This window comes from Cyprinus carpio, chromosome A16, assembly GCF_018340385.1.
Source record: "Cyprinus carpio isolate SPL01 chromosome A16, ASM1834038v1, whole genome shotgun sequence".
NCBI classification, from domain to species: Eukaryota; Metazoa; Chordata; class Actinopteri; order Cypriniformes; family Cyprinidae; genus Cyprinus; species Cyprinus carpio.
Genome location: NC_056587.1, coordinates 6,766,333 through 6,786,967, shown reverse-complemented (window position 1 = coordinate 6,786,967; position 20,635 = coordinate 6,766,333). Strand labels below are relative to the sequence as shown.

Here is a 20,635-nt window from a genome sequence, read left to right as displayed (position 1 = left end):
TAGCGTTTGTTTGCATTCTGTGCACATTGTTTTAGCACACACGTCACTAGGAATTATTGCCAAACTAAGATGTAGATGAGTTTGTTTCTCCATCAGAACAAATTTGGAGAAATGTATCATTGCATCACTTGCTCACTAATGGATACTCTGCAGTGAATGGTGCCATTAGAATGAGAGTCTAAACAGCTGATAAAAACTTTACAATAATTGTGTTTGTATTGTAACCAGTAACAGTTATGTATTTTACATATGACACAGCACTATTCCAGCACATTTAGCATCTGGTTAAACTGGATTATAAGTGGTTAGCGCTGAAATACTGCGCAGAAAAGTGGCTTAGAGTTTCTTTTTCTCTCTTTGCAACTGATGAAAACGTTTATCTACCTTTTATTCAAATTGCAACCATATGATCATCCAAATTTAAACAGGACTTCCTGAATGCGGTGACTTAAAGGTCCATGTGTTAACATCAGAGGAAGCTGCGTATAAATAATCTGTTTATTCATAAACCTGAATGATGAGACTTTTAGGCTCTTATATGCAATGCCTGTCATTTAGCGCGTTTGCGGAGAACCTCAGCGGTCAATGGCAGTGAGATTTAGCGGTGTGGTAATGTACACAACATAGCTCATGGTTGCTTCAGCAGTCGTGAAAAGCACCAATCACCATCAGATGGCTAATTTTCAGAGCCCAGAAACTCCCGTGCTGTCTGCGAGTAAACCGTGGCTTTCTGACAGGGCATAATCCAGATGCCTTAATCATAGTCATTTACTCGCACAAACATTTGGCTGCAGAGTAGATGCTTTTGTTGGGCTGATGGAAAGCCTGAGTTCTGGCGCTCTTGGTTTTTGTTCTGCTGGAGAGCTAATGGTTTATTAAAGTTTGCAGGGTCCGTGTAGATCTTGATGCTGACAACAGTGTTTGTACTCACATTTCACTGCTGGTTATATATGCTCTATATAATCGTGTATGTGATGAATAAAAAAAAAAAAAAAATCTTAAAAAAAAAATCTTGAATCTTGATGCTGATTTGCCATAATCATTGTGTCTGGGAGTCGGGTCTCTATAATGTGAAAATGAGGCCAGACTCCTGATTAAACTCAATGATGCTAACGTGTGGTCCCAATAAAACTGCTCTCCGTTTATTACCATTAGCCCTCACTGCAAATAAACCCATAATGAATTTTTAAACATGTGAAATAAATCTGAAGTAATGGTCTCACACACAGTTGTGGGGGCACTGGTAACAAGCCCAACCCTAAAAAGCCCTGATTGTGAGGTGACTTGAGCGGCAAATTTCCACTAGCAACTCGCCCCAATCCCCACCCAAGAGTGATATTTAAAAGCACACTGCGGTTATGGCCAAATTATAGACATATAAGTTAATGGAGGTTGGAATTGTTTACTGGGTTTTGTGAGTAAATCACTGAATTAGGTCTGGATTTTGTATAAGGTAAAGAATGCGGTGGAGTAAGTGCTTCATTAGCCATAGAATGCATCATGTCTTGTATGATAAAGTACATGTGCTCATTGTAATATGGGTTTTTTCAATGTCAATATTAATATTTATAATTGAAGAATAATAATAATCAAATTCTTAAACAACAGAACACAGACAACATGTGCAAATAAACAATGCTATAAATGGCCACAAATGATTTTTAGTGAATTCCTTCCTCTGTTTAAAATGAAACATTAAAATAATTTCATCAGTGCTTACATTTGTCTTACAGTTAGTGTTTACACCAAATGAGATCTCTTAATCCTCCGACTGTTTGTTCATGTCCCCATATGACTATCACACTGTGCTCTCTCTAAACTTATGCTTTTTTAACTGCAGATACTTACTGAGTTCAGTTAGGACTTGCTGTCATTCAAGAGATGACCCACGAATACCACAGAGTAGCAGTCTAACCTAAAGTTGAAATGCTCTTGTAGATTTTTGTCTGTTAAATGAGCTGATATGGAAACAACTACTTTCACTTGACCCTGTGTGATTTGCAGTTAGTTGTTAGTTGTTAGTCACATGATGAATTTGTCGCTTTGGGGCTATTGTTTGGCACTTTGAAACACTCTCGTAGAAAAAAAAAAAAAGATTGTGTATGTGAGGGGACTAGTTGTAAATTTTCAATAATTCCTAATGCGTTTCCAAGCGGTAAACAATATTACAGCAGGAAAAAGCGGGACAGTCTAAAGCCATAACTGCTCTTGGACCAGTTGTTGTGCTAACTGCTTTTTAATTATGCTGCATTTCTTTGTGTAGTTTTCCTTTGCTATTTTAATTTTTAGTTTTTCTTTCCAGAATTGTCATAAAAGCGTGGTTGTGTTGAGTCTTGAGTCTGTGTTTGAGATGGAAGATTGAAATTGAGAAAGAACCTGAATGATTTTTCCAGGACTCAGGCCTTATTAGTCTTAGCACTCAAGCAAGTTGAGTTCCTAGACCTTGAAATAATTTTTTTTTTTTTTTTTTTTTTGTATTGGAAGAACATGTTATTTCATATCATTTCCCAATGTTCTCCTCAAATGTTCTCCTCATGATGTGCAAATATACAGCAAATAGCTGTCCACAGTTTAAAATCTGCAAGAAACAGTAGTCAAGATGGACAGATGTCTCCTGCGGTCATTATCAGCTATATAAATTCTGTGGTGATGTTTCCACCCGCCAGATGTTCAGCGTGAGAGATAATGAAAGACATTCATGTCCAATCTTTCACAGACTTTCCTTATCGTAGTCAGATTTGCATCCTTGGCATTGTCAAGTGCGCACAAGTTAGGAATAGATACTTCAAGTAAAGAGGGAATACAGAAGCCTCATAACAGTGATGCTTTCTCTGCCTGATTTCTGTGTGCTGACAGCCTCAGACTACTAAAAAATATTCACATCCAGACAGCTGAAGTCCTACAGCTGATGAAATAACTCTGACCCAACTCTGAACTCTCACTGCAGGACCATGAATGAATTGTTTCACAAATTGAAGTAATTTCGAGTAAGTACACATACATCTTTAAAAAACGCATTATCCTTGAATTACTGTTTATTGCTAACTGAAAACTGATAAACATCTTCAAAAGAGTGGATTTTAAATTATGAACCATGGAAACATCTGCTGAATATCATTCTAGCATCTGACAGGGAACTTTTCAGAGATGTATTGCAAATGAGTAAATGCTCTAAAAATGACATCTTCCAGATGTAAACACAGCGAATAGACATCTGGGTGCTGTACGTGTGTGATTAGGGTTGATAAAATACATTTTTCACCAAGATGGATGTATGAATTAGTTGGGCAATGGACCTAATGGCTGCAAGAGGGGTTTCAGGGAGTCTGTGAAAAGGTATGGTTAAAAAAAAAAGATTAAAATAAAATAAAATAAAATAAAATAAAATAAAATAAAATAAAATAAAATAAAATAAAATAAAATAAAATAAAATAAAATGTAAAATGAATGAATGAATGAATAAATAAATAAATAAATAAAAAGCTCAAAATGTACAAAAAAATGTCATTTTTGTTTCATTTTACTTTCTAAACACTTAAAATGAACCAAAATAGCAAATTATTTTAGGGAAAAATAAATAGAGAAAAAGACAATAGTGTTAACATAATAGAAAATACATTGTGTCCACATATTATTATTATTTTTTTATTAGCATAGTTTTTGTTCACAATATGGGAAATATATGAATATCTTGACAATATATAATAATATACAGTATAGTTGCCTTTATATTTTCAGAAGGGAGATTATCATATCTGGAGGTCTGTGCATCCAAAAGTTTGAAACCACTGATTTCAGGGATTCATTCCTGCATTTAAAAATGTGGATGTCACTCCCAGGATTGTGTGGTGTGTTTGTGGCCTACATGATTAGCATAATTCCTTTAGTGAATCGGTTGCTAAAGCAACCCAAACAGTGCATGTGAATAAACATCACTACAAGCCAGTGCCATTCATTTTTTTTTTTTTTTTTTTTGGTGTGTGTGTGTGTGTGTGTGTGTGTGTGTGTGTGTTTTATTATTACTATTACTGACCTTTTGAAGGTGACTTGAAAGTGAATGTCTTTAAATATTCGACTGCCTGGTTGATGACCACAGACTTCTATCCTGAACTTGTATAACAATGGATGGATTATGTCTTTTCAGAGAGGGCAGACATGGGAAGCAGAGACTTACAAACAGTTAAATGTTGACAGACACATGACACAGTGTACAGCCTGTCCCCACACACACATAAAAATACATTTGACCAGACACATTCACAGCATCTCCACCAAACCATCTGGTTTCCATTGTAAACCCCTCTGCGTCCCTCACTGCTTAAAGAGGAAAAGATTAAAACTGTCTACATGTTCATCTGTGGAGGTATTTTTATCTGAGCGTTCCGCAGTAACCTGACTCTGTTTGTCTCACTGGTCTCCGTCCCATCTCACGTTTTCTCAAGCATTCTCTTACTTGAGTTCTCACACCAATTTGTTTCTCTGTCTCTCTCCCTTAGCTTCTTGTAGTTTAAGCCCGGTAGTTTAGATCCTTTCATTACACCTCTTAGGCTTCTTAACACTAATTGTAATTTTTATTTGGCGAACCCTGACCTAAAAAAGACAATGGCAAGAAAAATAGAGCTAAAAGTTCAAGTCCAATACCCAATTCCAAGAAGGAAGCAGGATATTAAAGGCTCTAGAAAAGGTCAAAAGTGCATGTTTCCCAGCCTTCACTTGGTGAATGTCCAAATAGATCTTTATAATAGGAGTCTCACTGTGCTTGAATTTTGTCATTATGTAATTTTAAAGTCTCTAATGTTCAATAAGGCTGCATGTATTGATAAAAATTACAGTAAAAAGTAATATTGTATATTACATTCAGGGTAACACTTCATATTAAGGTTCATTAGTTAAAATGAACTTAGCACAAACAATACATCTGCAGCATTTATTGATATTAGTTGAAGGGTTATTCCACCGCAAAATGAAAATTTTGTCATTAATCACTTACCCCTATGTCGTTCCAAACCCGTAAAAGCTTCGGTCATCTTCGGAACACAATTTAAGATATTTTGGATGAAAACCGGGAGGCTTGAGACTGTCCCATAGACTGCCAAATAAATAACAGTGAATAATGACAAAATTTTCATTTTGAGATGGAGTATCCCTTTAATGTTAATTCCAACATTATTAAAATCAAAAGTTGTATTTGTTAACATTAGGTAATGCACTGTGAACTAACATGAACAACAATAAATAACTGTATTTCTGTTAACTAACATAACAAAGATTAATAAATACTGTGACAAATGTATTGTTCATTGTTAGTTCATGTTCGTTGATACATTAACTAATGTTAACAAATGACACCTTATTGTAAAGTGTTACCACATTCAGCGGTCATTACTCTCGTCTTTAGTTTCACATGATCCTTCAGGAAGCATTTTAATATGCTGATTTGGTGCTCAAGAAATATTGCTTATTTTAATCAATTTTTAGGGTTATTTTCTTTGAATAGCATATTTTCCACAGACTCTTTATCGCAATAAAGATTTTTAATGTTTTTGGTGACACAGCAAATGTTTAAATTCCTCTGCTGTTCCAGTAAATGATAAATGAACAGCAATTACAGCAATCTCTATCTGGGCTTTCGCAGTAGACATCTTGTCGTTGGCTGTTCACCAAGGTAAAATCACCCATTGCTGCAGCATTAGCCTAATTATCCTGACATTCGAAATTGAATTTTCCACGATTAACCCAAAAAGTTGGATTACGCATGAAGTTGTTCAAAGATCCTCAACCTGATGAATTAACTTTAACATATTTTTCTGCAGCAATTTATTCCCCCTCTGATGTTTCAAGCCTCTTACGGGAAGTCAAATATCCCTTTACATTAATAATGTTGAAATGACTATGCATTAGAAACTCTGCAACAGCTGGAGAGACTATAATACTGTCATTTGGCCAAAATATGTTGGACACAGTACTGGTAGTTGCCAGGCATGTGGCCTTCATGTGTGGCAGTTCCCTTACCTTTTTTGTTCTTCAGATGTGTTTAAATGTTCAAAGAAATTCCTGTATTTTTGAATTAAACAATGAACTGTTATATCAGAATTATTATGGATGCCATATGTGTGCTGAATGTCCAAAGGTTAACCACACCTGGCATAGGAAGCACAGCGGGTTTCTTTGGGAATTGGAGAGTTCTGTTGATTTCCTTTTGTTTCATTGTCAAGCCAAACTAATTCTCAAAGAAAGATGCACTCTAAAAATGACCCAGGGGACCTGTTACAATACAAATAATAATAAAAAAAATCTAATTTAATAATTTAATTAAACCTTTTAAGTTGCAAACATTATTTTGTTGACTTCACTTGACAATGATGGCCATTACATTAACTTAATACTGTGCATAATTTAAACACAAATTTCTGTTAACTGATTATTATTATTATTTATTAAGTTGTAAGTATTAATCAAATTTTCTTGTTAACTTTGGAAATTCTAGTTTCCTAGCATGCTTTGCATAGATAAGGAGAGTAAATGTTGAAATTAAGAATTATTGTATGTGTTTTTTTGTGAAGGGAAAGATCTGTTAGTGTATTATGCTGTTATCTTTGACATTTAAAAGAGTTTCTGTTAAGTTAAAGTTTTTGTGGTTACCATTGTGCTGAAGAGTATAGACCACATGAAGGTAAACACTACATTGACTCTATTAGCAATGACTGTGCTAATGCCACTGACAAGTAACATCTTACTTATACATACTAAATAAGTTACATTTAGCAATCGCTAAGATAGCACTGGATTTAAACAACAACAACAACAAAATAATTAGTATAAATTGGTTCCAGGCCCACAAATTTATGAATTGGATCAACTTAATTTTGAGTAATCAACTTAAAAATATGTGTTTGTTACAAAGTTCTTAGCTCAATGTACTGTAGTTTGCTGGTTCAAAAGCATTGCCATAACTCCAACTGTAGGGGACATTTTCCTGTGCTTTAGTCGCTAGGCATTGCCTTCATTTACTTCTCAAAGGCTGGGTTACTCTCAAACACTAAAGGCTTTTTTACATCACAGATCATGCAGCAAAATGAATACCTAAATGAATAGTTTGTATTTAAACAAATATAAAATAAATTATCTAGCCTAGCTAAAGAAACAAATAATTATGTATAATCATACTGCTATATTTCTGACTTTCATTTTAAAACTCTCTTTGAAAATTCTGTCTTGGCATGAATACATTCATAATGACACTATGAATGAACCCAACTGTATCCATCACTGTAGTCGTATGTAAGCAAAACATGAAGACAGATTGCTTTTTACTAAAACAGAGTGACTTTTTGAGTAATGGGAAAATGCATTTAGCAACATTGTTTTTTTTTTTTTTACCATTCTGGTCTTGCTATCAAGACGTGACCCAGAATAATTGACACAAAGCAGGCAGTGGCGTAAGGCAATGGGCTACACTGTAGCCATTACTCACCTATCGGCTGTCCATTTATCAGAATTGGTTGTGTTGAAGGTCAGGCTGCTGTTTTTAGGCTTGATGTAATGGGTCTGGGATTACACTTAGAGCTTGAAGTGCGTCAGTCACCTCACATTCTCTTTCTATCTGGGCACAGTTTAAATATAAACTGAAGAATTATTTTGGGAATGTGGTGACAAAGACGAATTTTGACGAATCAGTGACATGGCACTTCTTTGTACTGACCATTAATATATTCAAAAAATTTACATATGAAAATATGCATTTAAGTACATACAAATGTAATGCATATTTATATAAGTATTAAAGGGTAGAATTAGTGTTTTTAACTAAAAATAAAATTTTTACAAATTGTTTTAGGTAATTGAATTAAAGCTCAAATAAAATAGAAAATTATTTAGAATAAAAGTAGATGAAAATTTAAGCGCAAAAAATGTATTAAAAATGACATACTAAAAAAATACTAAAAGTACTAAAATAACTAAAATGAAAGCTAAATGGGAATACAAAAAAACACTGATAAAATGAAAAAAAGCACAAGATAATTAATAAATTACTAAAACTTAAACTAAAATGCAAATGAAAACTGACTATATGAAAATAAAAGCTAATACAAAATATTAATAAATACTACAAAAGGCTCATTTTTGTTTTTATGACATGACAAGAGTAGTTCAGGTTGTAAAATGGCATGTGAATATTGCCATAAACATAAGGATATGAAAATATATTTAAAAATATATAATTTTAAAATAATGATGTGTACACTTGTATTGATAGTGTAAGTGCAATTTATTATTAATTTTTATTGATGGCTATACACCACATGACATTTCGAGCATAAAATACAGCTTTTAAAGTTTTTTTTAGAATCATATGAAACCAACATGAATACATTTCAAGAACTTGCCACATTTTAAAGTAGAATATGTAAAGGTTTTTCCTTTTCTTTAGGTCATGAATGAGTCTGTGAATCAGCACGCCCTTCTGTGACCAAACAAAGGAGTCTTGTATCATGTTCTCATGGCTTTAAGATCAGTAACCTATTGAAGCTGACACACACAATCTCTCTATCTGCTCTTACTCTTCTGTTTTTGAGTGCGGTACAAGCACTCAGTCCACATTTTTCCTGTGTAGTGGACCCCTCCTCATCCCTCTGCTGCTTTTGAACATTTCCTTGGTGTCACCCAAGTGAGAAAAAAAAAATAAAAAAATATCGAGACCTCTTGTTTTCAGCCAGATTCATGCGTTTTATGCATTTTTAAACCTAGTCGATATATTTTATCCTGTTGGCTATTTAATTGTGCAGGTTAATTTTCCTTAGTTTCCCCCCCTTAAATTACATTTGTTGTCATCTGACATTTACATAAAGTGAATCTAATTATTTAATAACACTGTTAAATGTAATCTTTAACAAATCTCAAAAATGAATATCCAGTTTTTGTAATGTACATTATGATTTGTATGCCTAAATTCACTAGTAGCATTAAAACAATTGATTTATATTGTTTTCTTATATATTTAGACAAAATAGTGTACAATTTTAATATTTGAAATGTATTGGTTAACAGACATGGATTTCAATATTGTGTTTCCTTAGTTGATTAAAAAATATATCAGATTGATTTTTTCATAATTTCTCGGTGATTTGATGATTATCAGTGAATATCAACTCAAATATTGACTAAACTTTATTATGCAGCTTAAGACGACCTGTAATATAGTGCACAAGTTGTATGGACTACGTTTATGATACTCTAAAGTATATTGCTTTCCATCCTCTTTGTCCTTCTGTGCTCTATTGAAGAAACACAGTCAGATTACAGAATTTACATTTTTGGGTGAACTAATCTAAAAACAGATAGAAAGTGTCATTTGTAAGGTATTAAAAGAGCATGTTTGCGTACATTGAATAATGACTGAACTGTCAGCATGAATTGGAGATGAAGCAGACGGCTGAGGCAAACCATTGCTCTTCAGTTTTTTGGTTGTGGCCAATTATCTGTTGTATTGTTTTAAATTGTGGTTGCGGTAAGACAGGATACATTAAGGACATAAAATATCTAGTACATGTCGAGTTATAATACAGTTTTTAATCAGTGTAGCCTTTTTTTCTTCTGTTTGTAAAAGTTAACAATGGTAAAAAGCGCAGAATCACTGTTTACCAAAATTGCACACAGTAGCATCATCCATTTAAACTTTTCCAAGCTAGAGTTTGGTACCAAGAGGCATATCCACAAGATGTTCTTTTTTAAACAACAATTCTGGAATACTGACAGCCGCATCATATATTTATGGATTTGTGGTTTTTAGGGTATCAAAGCAGAACAACTACAGCTCAGTCGCACAAACATTGTCACTCAGTAGACATTACAGCAGAGATATATAGTCAAACATCAAAAGCAACTGAGCTTCACAGCCTCTGAACAGATGTTCCTTTCACAGAGCCTTGAGAAATCCAAGAGATGTGGCTGTATAAAGACATCTTAAATGAATAGTTCACACAAAAATGAAGCTAAAAAAATTAAGTACTCATGTTTGTTTCAAACTTGTATACTGTTATTTTTCCATGAAACACAAAAAATTTTTTTGAGAATATTTTCACAGCTTTGTCATACAAAAATTTCAACTCCCCTAAAGTCATGATAATTCTGTGATATGAACAGACAAAAATTTCAGTCATTATTCACTGATAATCTTCACCTCAGCTACATGAATACTTGAATACTACTAGAATACTTTCAATATAGTGCAGTTTTATGGACTACTTTTATGGTACTATAATAAATAGAAATGCACCTAATAATTGTTTTTACGTTATGGCTGATAACTGGTAAATGGCTGATATAATTTTTTTTACAAACTCTTTAAAAACTCTACTTACTTTATCAAAAAATATAATAAATAAATAATCTATTTAAGTGAATTTTTTGGGTATGAAAGTGGATACTCATTTTGAGGTTTGCTAAAGTTTATATGCAATTTATTAAAGTTATTAAGTGAGAGTCAGTGATGCGCGGGTTGATCCAAAATGAGCGGGTGCCTGCGGTCACCTGCGGTTACCCGCGGTTATGAGTCATCCAACCGCGGTCGGTCAGGTCGTTTAAAAATAAAGATGCCAATTAAACATTTGTAATTTATATAGTACTAGACACAATTTTGAAATACATAGGCCTACACTTTATTGGCTGAATAACTGGCCAATCAAATGTTGGTTGATACTGATAAATTAAAACAAACAAACAAAAAAAAAAATCTGCTGTATCTTTTTTTTTTTTTTTTTTTACTTGACAACCCCTTGAAATATTATGAAATGTTTTTATGCATACCAAGTGGATATTTGAAACATATGGAAATTGGAAAACATGTGGGTGAGTGCTCACAGACGTCAGTGACATACAATTACATTTCATAATGACAAAGACTATGGCAGTGAAATGCCGCCATAAAAGACACTGTCAAGTTCCAAAAAAGAATGTAACAAAATTTATATATTTTTTTTTTCTTGCAGTGTAGCATTGTTGGTCCCTTTAAAAGGTTATTGCACCCAAACTTGAAAATTCTGTCCTTAAATTCTTCAGAAAAGGAGATATTTCTATCTGCTCTTTCCAGTGCAACAATAACAGGTACCAGATGGAATGATCAAGCTCCTATTGAAAAAAATACTTTAATCCAAGGTTAAATTTGAAACCTGAAAAAGTGTACTTCAGGAGTGGGTCATAAAGCAGGTCTGGGCTGTGTCTGTGTTGAACTAACCTGTGTATGCTCTGTTTTGTGCTCTGTGTTGCTTTCATACTGCGGGGTGACTGTAATTCCCCCTCACCTCCACCCAAACACACATACTAGACATATGTACAGCCTGTGTAATGCCAGTCAGAAATGATTTGTCACGTTGGGTTTTTATTTTTCCAGACACACCAAGCTGCTGTGCTCATGTGGGAGACGCAGGTTTGCTTCCAGTCAGAGTCCTGTCCCATTTGCCTTCTCACTTATCATTTCCTGTATCTTTTCTCTTATTAAACAGTCTCTATAAGAATCCCTCCCCACAAATTTACAAAATATTCTTCCTTAGAAAGGAGTATATATCTAATATTATTTAAAGCCAATGTCAATTCTCAGTTCTGACTATCCAAACTAAACTTATTGACCTTGTTGTGGGTAATGCCTGTGGCATTGAGTTCACCAGCTGAAGATAGAGACTGAATTGCAGTTTCTCAAAAAGGATCTTCCGTTCCTGGCTGCTTACCACCACAACAACTGTTTCAACTATTCACTGTGAAGAAATTATTAAGCAGAGAATTTACAGTGCTCTTTTCTCAATCTAAACCTCAGTTTTCCAAATCAAAATCTTTTGAGCTGTCTCACTTCCTACTGCCCACACAGACAGCTGTCTTCTGTGACCATAAGTGCCATAGTACTTCATAAAGGATGCTTGGAATGTTTTTTAACTTCATGCACAACACAAATACACTGCCTTAGTACCACCCACTTTTTCAGCGTGAAGTATTTTTCTATTAATTTCTCCTATTAGGGATTTTTAAAAAGTCTTCGCTAAAATGTAACAAGCCATGAACAAAGACAGTCAGATGTAAGGAGAATCACAACATTACAAACTTTTATTTGAAGCAAATATGTATTTGAAAATAGGACAAAACGACTTAATGGCTTTAATCCCATGAGGCATTGTGGATGACATAACATAAAATGTATGGAGAAATATAAAACTACTCAATTAAGATTGTTGAGTATAAATAATTATCTATAGAAATGATATATGTTAAGTTTATTGCGAAATATGCATATAAATATATATATATAGAAGTAAATATATATATATATATATATATATATATATATATATATATATAAATATATATATATAGAAGTATTTAACAGCATAGTGAGACTGATGTGATTACGTAATTTGGGAGAAGGAGTTCTATGCAAGCTCTTTTGCCGCGATTTACTGGTGGAGTTTCTGAGAAAATGAATGGAGTTTTTATTTCTAGAACCTGACTACTGGACTCTCTAGTGCTCTGCATGAGATACTTAAATTGATTTCAATAGAGTTGCAAGTTAGCATGTTGCCAAGCTAATGTCACAGTACTCTAGTAAAAAAAATAAAAATAAAATAAAAATCACGCAATTATATAACCATGATAATTGTTGTACAGACTTTGATTAGCTGCAAACTCACAGAAAAGTTTATATTACATGTGTTATGGTTAAAAAACACTCTGATTTCACTTTAACGTTTACGTAATGTCAAACAGTCTTAGTCTAGGTCATATCAGTTCACTTAATGTAAAAAACATCTCAACACTCTCTAATAACTCTTGTCGTGACCCTTTACAAAGGTCAGTGCTGTTTTCAAATATGACTCAGTTTATTGTATTTCTTTCTTATCTCGTACTCATAAGGTCTAGAATGTGGGGTGTCTGATTCAGTGTCAGCTACTGTAGGATCTGCAGGACCTCCTAAAATAGCACGTCTGAACCTTTGAGCCATGTGTCTCAGACCACAGTGTCCACGTCTGAAGACTCGCAGGGAGGCCTGAGGTTTTGTTGGCAGTCAGGTGCTGTGCCGTCGACATGTGGCGGGAGCTGTTTTGACTGTTTCTGTCAGCCTTATACACTGAAGTAATGAATGTGCAAAAATGAGGAATGCTTTTCTTCTAAATGTACTATATGGTGTTCACTTTGAGAACATGTCAAATTTAGCATCAACAAATGGCAGTACTCAGACTAGAGGGGAGACACCAAAAGTGAATAGGCTACTGTAAAAAATACTATTATTGTAAAAACACATAAATATTCTTATGAAACTTTGATGTCTAACTTTAACAGTACTCTAGGAGCAATTTCATACAGTAGGTTATTGGGATTACTGATGTTGTCCTTTCTTTTTATTTAAATTTCAAAGGACCGCATGAAAAAAATATATATATATCGCATAAATAATAAATAATACTATCAATTATTAATTTAATTGATTCTGATTTATTATTAAAATAAATAAACAAGTAAATAAAACCAATAATACAACTATTTCAGTGCCTTGCTTCAGTATTGTATATAGAGATTGCATTACTCTGAATTTAAGCCTAGCAGGGATTGGCTGCATTCTTTGTTGGACAGAAAGAATGGTTTACTACTTGGATTTTTTGCTCTTTGTCAGGAGTCACAGGTGGATCTTCTCTGGATGACAGCCATGATCCTTTAAGGTTGTACCCTTTCACCTCCAAGTACTGCCTTGTGACTTTGCAGACTGTGCTGTGGAGAGGATGTGAAACACACACACACACACACACACACACACACACACACACACACACACACACACACACACACACACACACACACACACACACTCAAGCATAAACAATCACAGATGGTCCTGCAACCCAGTTTGTCATGCTCACAGTGAACTAACACCAGAAGGCTATAGATTTTTTTCCCCATTTGTTTACATTGCTAACTTACAAACTTATTTTATAGTTTGGAAACTGTTTTGCAGACTCTTCACATGTTTAATGACTTAATTAGAAATAACATTATCAGATTCTATAGTTCCCACCAAAACTCACATTTACACTGATTCAGAAAGTTGAATCTGTATGACTGATTGAAATATATGAAATATATTATAAATAGTTTTAATTTATGTATTCAAAAATATCCTTTTTTATATGGAAGTCATTTTTAAATACTGTTTTGTGTGTGTGTGTGTGTGTGTGTGTGTATAGACTTCATACTTAAAAGTATTTATAATATATTTCATATATATTTCATATATATATTATATATGTACTGTCCTGGTATCATAATCTAGAAAAAAATGATGTCATTCTATATATATATATAATTTTAGGGTGATACAACTGTCCTGATATATCATAATATAAAGAAGCTAATTAAAAGGAGGTTTTGCATAATCTTCATCCATCCATCTGTCGAATCATTGATCATCCAAAAATGGTAAAACATAATAATAATATCATAAAAATAATTGTGAGGAACAGACTGAAATTCTAAATATTATACACGGATACACTGATAATCTTGCCTTATGGAAATGTTAAAATAATAATATTAATAATGATAATAATTATTATTATTATTAGTAAAATATAAGTTAAGAATACTTTACATTCCTGAAAGCACTTCTTGTTTTCTTTTTTTTTTTCTTTTTTTAAGATTTTTCTCTTATTTATGGATAGTCTTACACATCCTAAATCCCAAAAGGTACCCGCATTCACAAACAACTCACATTTACACTGTTTCAAAGAGGCGAAACATACACACATCTACACACACACACACACACCGTTTCTCTCTCCAGGGGTCCTGGAACAGGTCCGAGTGTGTTTGAAGGCTTTCTTAGATCATGGTGAATGTGGGCTGGGGGTGTTGTGCTGATGAAAGAGCTTTGCTGTGCGGTGAGGTCTCTGGGAGAGCTGGGTGCTCCTCCATTGTCCAGCAGAGGGACGTGTTCTCATTCCACACCGAGCCCCCTCAGACTGGCTCTGATGGAGGGGGTGGACCCCTTCTGTCAACCCTGTCCTGATTGATGGCCCCAAGAAACAATCCCATGTCCTGTGAACACTGTAAGCGCTTTCTTTTTTTTTCCTTCTCTTCATCTTGCTTGTGTGCTCCCTCACTTTTCTTCAAGGAGACCTCGACTCTATGAATAGAGTTGATCATGTTAAAGAGCTTTGAGAATATCCCACAGTGGCTGAAAAGAGATGCGGAAGGGCCGGTGTGAGTGTTGGCCACTGCTCATACATCGGTGCTTGTGCGGGGGATGCAGATGAAAAGATGTCTGGCTTATTTTTGGACATCTGCTGAAATGTGAGCAGTTCACATTCTAAGATGAAAATATGGACTGTATTTTTATCATGCCATTTATAGCGGCTCTTTAAATTCAGACTTAACATGGCTGTTGATTAGGGCAGCTGATGTGGTTCCTATTAAGAGAAGATGCTCAAAGTTGCTAGCTCAGAGCAAATGCCAGTGGTATTTGCAGCATAAAGGTCTTTGAATTTGTTTCACCCAGTCAGATTGAACAGGTGTGACTCTCAAATTGTCCTATTCATACAGTCAATTCACTCTTCTCTTTTTGCAACAGCAATTAATTAACTGCATTTATATTTACATTTATTTAATAAAACTTTATTCATTTTTTAATTTACAAATACATTAAAATGCATATTATAGTTTGAATACACCTCTTTCATGATGACAGTTTATTAATTCAAAAATATATATTTTGAGATATTTGAGGGGCATAAAGTAAAAAACTTCTTTATCATAATTAAAATAAATACATATGCAAGCAAGCCTAATTAAGGATGGAATTCTTTAAAAAAAATCTTAATTAACATAATTGTATTTATTTATTTGTTTTCATTCATTGATTTTTTATTTATTTATTCAGAAACAAAATAAAATAAATGCAATAATCTATTCCTGAAAACACTTCTTAAGAATATCTTTGCTTAAGATTTTTATCTAATTTAAGGATAGCCTCAAATGCATTCATTCTCAAAAGGTACTATGTTTTATACATTTATGAGGTTGTTTCAAATATGAATCATTATTATTATTATTATATTAAAACAATGTAATATAAGTTACATACTGTCCCGGTGTGGTGTGGGAGAGAAGCATGTAAACAAAGAAGATAATGATATGAAGTTTTTAATAATCCACGTAAGGCTAATCCATAGAGAGAAGACAGAAACACATGTACACATCAACCTGACCGGACAACCAAACACTGAACAGAATGCAACTTATAAGGGGAATGTACATGAGGGTAATTAACAAGGCACACCTGAACATAATGACACAATCAACACGAGACAGAAACTAGGTAACACGGAGCACATGAGGAATGAAAACAGTCCTGGTAATGTTTTACTGTTGCATTCTAATGTAGATTTATTTATTTATTTAATTATTTGTAGCATCGTGCAAAACAAAAGGTCAATATGTTTCTTAAAGTATCATATTTTTAATACATCACAAGCTACAAACATCATAAAATAATACATACATAAAATTACATTAATAATAAAAAAATACAAACAAATAATAAATAAATAAATAAATATACATACATACATACACACACGTACTTCAGAAATATGTTTACAAAATCTAAGGATGTCGCTTCAGTTATAGAATCCGACTGTCACTCTTGTTAGTAATCAAACTTTGTGTGAATGTATCTATATTCAGCCCTCTAAAACAGAATTGACATCCGAATTCTGCTACTGTGTGAACGTAGCCTTTGATTTAAGCTTATATTTCTGGTCCAGGTTCTTCAGAAAACACCTTCATTTATTTCCAAAGTGAGACTTCTTTTTGTGAATGTCTGGAATCTCAAGATGAAGATTTGTGTGGTACAGCGGCCAAAGCTTGTAAAGCGGAATTCGATTTCACGTGTTCTGTGGAAAGTTCCTGACCTTGAAGAATGATTTTTCATCTGTTGTCTGTCTTACTCCCACAAGCCTTCTCTCTCACTTACACTGGTGACATTTTATAGCTTAACTTTTACATTAACTTGGCGAACCTGTAGCTCTCAAAACCAATTTTCATGTCCCCTGTCTTTCCCAGCAACCTCCTGAGAGAAAGGATGGGCTTTCAGGAAGCAAGAACCTAAATGAAAGCACGAGGAATGTTCTCCAGCATGGGCGTCATGTGGTGTGCGATCCCGCATACTTCCACGGAAGATTTCTCATTACATCTCTGAGTACTGTGCCTGCCTAGTTTTGTTTCCTGGAAATCTCAATTTACCTTCTAAAGTAAACCAGGATGGTGATCTTTCTCAGACCTACTGCTTTTTAGACTTTGTTCATATGAAGTTCAGCACTTTGTAAAGACCGAGGAGGAAATTCTTGGGAATTTTGCTCCAATTTCCTTGATATACAACTCTGGAGCGTTTGAGTGGGAGCCACATTGTTGATTTACTAAAAAAAAAAAGGAACATGTCAACATATACCGTGTGGGTTCAATGAAACTACTTGAAGTGCTTATTTAAGCTTTTTTTCTTGCATACACAGTCCTCAATCCCTGTTCACCTCCTGAATCAGTGCAGCCAGAACAGGGTCGTATTTTAGGCAGTGCATAAAATCCATTCTGCAGGCGTCTCGTATATTAAACATCACTGATCTCAGACCTGCAGGGTTGTGAGGTTTGGCTACTTTTGCCACACTCTGCGGGGCCTCAGCCTGGCGGTGAGGTCCGGGGTGTTATCTTTGGAAAGTGTTGACAAGACTGAAACTCAGGAGCAGAGCGAAGTGTGTCTGTTCAGAAGACACACAGTTAGTATTACAGACAAGCTTCCTGTGCACCAATGCGGTGAATAGTGAGAGACAGAGAGAAAGGGGCACAAAGAGCCACCAGGGAAAAGAGAAGATGCAAAGTAGATAAAAACAGACTGTAGTCAGACTATACTGTACCAAGAAAAGGAGTTCTGTACTGTTAGCTTAATGGACTTTAACAAGGCAGTTCACCTAAAAAAAAAAAAAAAAATCTGCCATTATGATCATTATATTGTTCCAAACCGTTATTCTGTTGTCTTTATGTAGAAAGCAAAATTATTCATTATAAAGAATCTGTATGTAGCGCTTACCATAAAATTATACTTCTTAGCTTTTCTCCTTAAAAAAAAAAAAAAAAAACCCTGTTCAAGTTAAGAAAGTGACTGATTTACTAGTATAAAATATTGAATTTGTTGTATTCTACAATATAACAGCCTTGTATTAGGACGACGCTTTTAATTTTTTCTTAAGAACATCTACATTAAATATTTAAGAACTTAAGAAATTAAATGTTTTTTTTAACAAATTGCTCTTAGGAATGTTCTTATTAAGTTCTAATAATTTATAAAAAAGACACTTAACTGTAAACAGAATGTAAATATATTGCACCAATCATACAGACTACTATTATGGTGTGTTTTTGTCATTCTTGAAACTTTTTGAATCATTTAAACTTTTGTGCCCCACACAAAAATTTGAGTAAATTATAGCTAAATATTTATTTTGGTTAAACTCTCCTTTAAAACCATAGATTCACAGTTATAATTTCTTATATTTATTTCTATCCTAATAAGTTCACAGTGTGTTTAGTCTGCCTCTCACAGCCAGCTGGTTTAATCTGGTACCAGAGTATAAATGTTTTATCATTACTGGAGTTAATCCCAGACTACAAACATAAAGACATCTTTTGTTTCTGCTTCTCACACCTTGTTGGTCCAACAGATCACTTAACCAAACAGACATCTCCCAGCACTCGGAGCTTTTCTCACATGAACATAAACTGTTTGCTGTTGAGTCTGGTTTTTAACAAAGAGCGAGAGAGAGCGAGGAGAGGAAGTGAGTGCCCTCCATGTGGTGATGTGGGAGCTGAATGCAACCCAAGAGCCTGCAGTGAGGGCCTCATTCTCTTAATGCAGGAATTCATTCCTTTTTATCCTCATCTGTGTGTAGTTTTTTTTATTACACCAGTTATCCGGCTGGAAGGACCCCAAGGATTTGGATGCCCGATAGATAGTTTTTATGGTTTTTGCAAGTTGTGTGGTGCATGACAAATTAGCACTTGGGTGAAGTGGAAAACTGTATGGCCATCCGTTTCTTTGAAACAGCAAGACGGAGGGTTCCGGCAACATAAAGCAGTGTTCGGTCGAGGGGAAGTCTCTCAGCTTGACCAGATTTTGTACATAATACAAGCTTGTCTTTACAGCTTGAAGGTTTTTAAAGGGATAGTTCACCCAAAACTTACCTTTCTGACATAATTTACTCATCGTCATCTTACGTCAAACATGAAAGATATTTAGAAGAATGTTTTTTTCCAGACAATGAAATTCTATGGGGTCCAATCGATGTTGAAATTTTTTCTGAAACACTTTTCAAAATGTCTTCTTTCATGGAAGAAATATATCTACATATTTAGCAAACACTTTTATTCAAAGCAACTTACGGTGCATTCAGGCTAACATTGTTTTACCTAACATGTGTTCCCTGGGAATCAAACCCACAACCTTTTGTTCTGCTAATGCAATACTCTACCACTGAGCCACAGGAACAGTATATAAACACTAAATAAAGTCATACAGGTTTGTAAATGTCTCAAGAGGGAGTAAACAATGAAAAAAAGTTGCATTTTTGGCTGAACTATACCTTTTAAGCCCTTGCGAACTGCTAAACAGTCTCTGCCGATAAAAGCACCATTGATGTTTGCTGACAGTATGATTCAGCATTTCAAAGTGAATTTTATTTGGTTTTTCCTCAGTACTTGCAGATTTATTTTTAGCTGTGTTGAGTCTGTTGCCCAGTGTCCTGAGATGCTCAGAAATGGGAGGTGTTTACTTCTCATGCTTCCAAGACTCGTAAACTCCTGCAGGAACGTGAATACTTTTGTTATATCCACTTTAAAAAATCCACTTGTGACTGACTCATTTTCTTGCTGGCAAATCTATTTCCTAAAGCCTGTACAGAAGATTTGTCCTAATTTTTTGAAAATATTATCCAGAGAGTTATTCTTTTTAGCAGTAAAAAGCCAAAACATTGTAGGAACTATAGACTGCATGTAAGAAATGTAATATTTTTTTTAAAACCAATTTAAACCAGCTGTTCTGCGCTTTACATCAGCCACATGCGGGCTAATATATTTAGCAGAAGCTACTGTACTTACACTCTCAATTAAATTTAGCTAGACTCATCTTCCCCTTACTTCTATTAGTGTGGTACAAGTAATGGATAGGGTTTATTTTTCTGTCTAACCCAGTTTTATCTTGTGCATAGTTAGCCAGGAAGGTCTACTGACACAAATTTCACTCATTTGTGTCACTGGTGGACTCAGGTTGCAGGTATAAATGTATGTAGTTCCTTCCATAATCTATTCCGGATCCCTTAGATCCCAATGCCAGATGGTTCTGTGGCCTACTCAAGTTTTTCTGCTCCTATTTGGTTAAAATAGTCTGAATCCATGTGTGCACTGTGCAACAAGTAAAACAACAGTGTGAATTCATTTTGACCTATGCATTATAAACTTACACATGTACATTTATAAAAATACAATGCAAAATGATTCAATACATCAGTATGGAATAAACATCTGGAAAGCAGATATACCTATTCTGCCTCATATG

The 20,635-nt window shown here is 34.4% G+C and overlaps 1 protein-coding gene and 1 long non-coding RNA gene across 6 annotated transcripts in view; both read left to right on the top strand.

Moving 5' to 3' along the window:
* LOC109087047 (FH1/FH2 domain-containing protein 3-like) overlaps window positions 1-20,635 on the top strand; it is a 165,126-nt gene that overhangs the window by 31,001 nt on the left and 113,490 nt on the right. The gene's annotated exons all lie outside the window — the stretch shown is intronic.
* LOC122147970 lies at window positions 15,955-19,471 on the top strand. The gene is made up of 3 exons (XR_006161946.1): window positions 15,955-16,387; window positions 16,800-17,012; window positions 17,098-19,471. It is a non-coding gene; the product is annotated as an uncharacterized LOC122147970 (long non-coding RNA).